The sequence below is a fragment of the Acinonyx jubatus genome, chromosome A3 (genome assembly GCF_027475565.1).
Source record: "Acinonyx jubatus isolate Ajub_Pintada_27869175 chromosome A3, VMU_Ajub_asm_v1.0, whole genome shotgun sequence".
Lineage (NCBI taxonomy): Eukaryota > Metazoa > Chordata > Mammalia > Carnivora > Felidae > Acinonyx > Acinonyx jubatus.
The window spans coordinates 11,755,728-11,759,986 of record NC_069388.1 but is presented as its reverse complement, the minus strand read 5'-3'; the positions used below and the strand labels follow the sequence as shown (position 1 = coordinate 11,759,986).

General features: G+C 53.3%; 1 long non-coding RNA gene across 1 annotated transcript; it reads left to right on the top strand.

Moving 5' to 3' along the window:
* The first annotated feature begins 233 nt into the window (after positions 1-233).
* On the top strand, positions 234-3,694 carry LOC128311099 (uncharacterized). The gene is made up of 3 exons (XR_008289055.1): positions 234-2,797; positions 3,110-3,196; positions 3,332-3,694. It is a non-coding gene; the product is annotated as an uncharacterized LOC128311099 (long non-coding RNA).
* The last annotated feature ends 565 nt before the right edge of the window (positions 3,695-4,259 follow it).

Genomic DNA, 4,259 nt, shown 5'->3' with positions numbered 1-4,259 from the left:
CGCCAGACTATCCTCAGCTCTCAGATGTAGCTAATGATAGTATCTAATGCAAAATCCTTAGACTGTGGAGTTTTATTATATAATTTATAATTAGAGCTAAAATAATGGTAAAAATCCTCAGGCATCCTGGTGGAGAAGTCATGTCCCAGACAGCAGGATTGGCAGAGGTTTATAGAGCCGGCCAGGGTCCAGGCACCTCAACTGTTCCTTCTGCGCAGGTCTGGGCAAGGAGAGGCCCCAGAGGTGAGGATTTCCAGGCCAAGCAGAGGCTTGTCTAGGCCAAAACCCAAAGCCCAAGGCCCTTAATGAATCACACGGTGCTTCCCAGGCCTTCCTTGGGGCCCCGGGGTACTGGGGCTCCAGGACCACAGGCCCAATACGGCCACCCCCCCACCCCACTCTCCACCGCTCCCCATCACGCTCTCAGACCCAGCCACACCACGTAAAGCTACGACACACTCTCCCTTCCACCAAAAACCCCCTTGATAGGACTGCCTTTCCCTGCTCTTTGCAGTTCTAACATGCTTTATAAATACAGATGCACCCTGTCTCCCCTCCACAGACATCAGCTTCCTAAGGACAGGGCCGTTTTTTTTGTTTTTGTTTTCTGCTTTGTTCCTAGTTGTACCCTAAACTAGTAGGTGCTTAATAAGCATTTGTGGAATGTGTGAATGGATCCTCACCCAGCTCCGAGAAGTAGGTGCTATTGTTATTACAATATATGAAGCAGGAAAGTGAAATTGAGCAAGGTGGTGAGTTGGTGAGTTGCCCAAGAACTCAGACAGCTGGAGAGGGGGGAAATCAGGGCCATAACAGTAATAACCACAGCTAAGTAGGTATCGAGTACCTACTATGTGCCAGGCACCGTGGTGGGTGTTGGAATGGAAACGGAAGAAAAAAGCCAGGCACATAGTAAGTGCTTTATATGGATACTCTTGGAATCCTCAGGGGGACTCTCTGTAGAGGGGACTGTTGTACCCATTTCACAGATGAGGAAACCGAGGCTCAGAGGGATTAAATAACAGGTCTCTAATAATATCAGCTATAAGAACAAGCCTGGCTTACTGAGCTGTGTTCCAGATACTGGCTTTACATCCAGGATCTCTCACCGTTACCTTCTTCTATTGTATTTTACAGCAAAGAAACCAAGCTTCCGAGAAGCAGCTTAGTGTCTGTAGTAAGATGGAATGAGGCAGCTTGAACTCATTTCCCAAGTTCTTCTGTCCCAGGACATGCCTGGCACTGGGAGGTGGACAGGCCCACCTACAGAAGCCCATTGCACATTTGGTGCCTCAAAGCCAGATGACCCTCCCTGGAACCTTGGTTTCCCCAAGTCTCTGAAGGGTCTGGGGCCATGCTGTCCCTCCTCTCCACCCCCTCATCCCCCAGCATGGAACTGGCAGGTGGCTTCCTTCCCATTCACACTTGGGACTGTCACTGTCTCGGGGCAGGGGTGGGGTGGGGTGGGGGAAGGAGGCTGGAAAGAGGTAGTGGCAACTCGGCTGTGTGACGTCAGGCATGCTGCTGTGCCTCTCTGAGCTGCCAGCCTCTCCTGACTCCATGGAATCACAGCTTGCTGCGAAGGCCCTGGGCTGGGATCTGGAGCCAGGGTCTGGGACTACTCACAGAAGGCCTGGCACCTGAAGGCACCCTCTTTCTGCCTGGAAGGACCAGGGGGAGGCACAGAGCCACCTGCACCCCTGCCCCAGACCTATTTCTTCTCCCCACTCTGGGAGTGGTCCCCTGGGAGTGGTCTGCAAGCCCCCAAGAGATGGGGCCCAGTCCTGCCCCCTTGTCCCACCTGGCCTATCCTGGCCTGCCTTTTATCACCAGGAAAGAAGAGTGAGTAACGAGGAGGCCACCTTCTCCAGGCCCCCAGAAGCCCTTATCGGTACCTCTCTTGAATCCACTCCACACTCCCCCTTCTCCCGCTGCTGCCTGCCTCCCGATCCCTTCTGTCATTCAATCCTTGCAACTCAGCCAGTGTCCCAGCTCTGCCTCTTTTACAGACTGGGAAAGTGAGGTGCAGAGAGGTGCCTGGACCGGTCCTGAGTCCATGGAAGCCGGGACATCTTTCCCAGAGGGCCCCAGGAATCTTTCTGAAGGCCAGCCTTCCCCATCACGCCCCTGCCTGGGTAATAAGGGTTCTGTTGGGGGGCATGTCCCCCAGAAGATGGAGCTGGACTTCAGAGGAGGACAGCCACCTGCCTGAGGTCACACAGCCAGAAGACAGCAGAATTCTGACTCAGAACCTGTGACTACAGAGGGGAAAACTGAGGCCCCAAGAGGGGAAGGGTCTTGTCCAAGGTCATGCAGGCCCTGATAGGGCCTAGAACCCCACCAAGGCTGGGCTAGTGCTGAAGCACCAGAACCCCAGGCAGAGCCTTCCCACAGCCCTGGTGGGGGTAGGGGACTGCCTGGCATTTCCTGTTTCTTTGGGGAGGACTTAGGGCATGACCTGAGTGAGAAGATGTGGGGAGACTTCCCGTGGCCCCTCTCTGCTCTCAGGCGATAACTGGGACTGAGGGGCCAAGGATGCGGTGGGGGGCAGAGGCTGGGAGTTCGAGTCCTGGCTTCCAGGCCTCCTCTCCCTCATTGACTGTGTATCTTTGTCCCCGCCCACCCCCACCCCCCCACCCCAAAGTCTCTGCAGCCTTGGGTGGCCCCTTCTTACCATCCAGTGCGTGGACTCAGACAAAGTCCCAGACCCTCAGGGAAGCACGAGGTCATGACCTTGGAGAATCACTTCCCCCTCTGAGCCTCAGTTTCCTCTTCTGTCAAGTGGAGTCATCGTGAGGTAGAATGGGGGATGCCAGCTCAGCACTTTGGAAACTCCGCTGCCCTGAGGGAGGGAGTCATCAAAGTCCTGACACGGACCTGACGTAGTTTCCCAGATGGGGAACTGAGGCAGTAAAGGTCAGGGGACCCACACAAGGACACAGCCAGTGGAGGGCTCCCCGCTGCCATTTCCTGGGAAGCAGCTCTGCAATGTCAAGACAGCATGTGATAGTGTCAGACCCCCCGAGTTCACACCCTGGCCCTGCCACTCACTGTGTGGCCTCAGGCAGGTCACTCTACCTCTCTGAGGCTCAGTTTTCTCTTCTGCAAGATGGGGAGAAAACTGACCTGATGGCCGGACTTAGGAGCGAATTAAGCATGTAAACCACCAATGGCAGAGCCTGGCACCCAATAGGTGGTAAGTCTTCTTCCCCGAGCAGAGGCTGTGCTGGACCATCGTGGCTCCATTCAGGGCAGGAAGGGCCCCTGGCTGGACAGGGTCAAGAGTCCAGCTAGTGTTGCTGGTCACTGACCCTCTGCTCTATGTAAACAGGACCCGGCTGTTGTGCATCTCAACCCTCCCCGGTGCTGGCCCGCTGGCCGCAGCCTCTGCCCTTTCTTACGCTCTCGGGTACCCGGCCCCGGGGCCTTTCCTGCCGCACCCCAGCCTTGCTCGCTCACGAGTGCTGTTCTCCAACCTCACCAGCCGCTTCTGCTTCTCTGTTGCTCCAAGCTCACTCCTGCCTCAGGGCCTTTGCACCTACAGGTCTCTCTTCCCGGATTCCCTTTCCCCATGTTTTCCCTTCTTTAACAGAAATTTTAGTTTTAGATTCTATCATTAGAATCTAAAACAAGACCTAGAAGAGTTTAGGCATTTAATAAATATTTGTCCCATAAATAAATGAATGAATTTTGATTTCTGATCTAATGTAAGAGTCCTGGTTTGTTTGTTTGTTTTATTTGAATTCAAGTTCGTTGGCATACAGTGTAGTATTGGATTCAGGAGTAGAACCCAGTGATTCCTCACTTACATATAACACTCAGTGCTCTCCCAACAAGTGCCCTCCTTAATGCGCATCACCCATTTAGCCCATCCCCCCACCCACCTCCCCTCCAGCAACCCTCAGTTTGTTCTCTGTATTGAAGAGTCTCTTATGGTTTGCCTCCCTCTGTTTTTACCTTATTTTTCCTTCCTTTCCCCTATGTTCATCTGTTTTGGTTCTTAAATTCCACATGAGTGAATTCTTATGATATTTGTCTTCCTCTGACTTATTTCACTTAGCATAATATGAGTCTTTGTTTTGTGTGTGTTTTTTTTTTTTTTTGACAGAGAGGGTGCAAGTGAGTGAGAGGTAGACAGGAGAGAATCCCAGAAGGGGGAGAGAGTGGGGGGAGGGATGGGGGGAGAGAGAGAGAGAGAGAGAGAGAGAAGCCGGGCTTGTGTTCACCCGAAGCAGGGTGTGCGCTCACCCAATGTGATC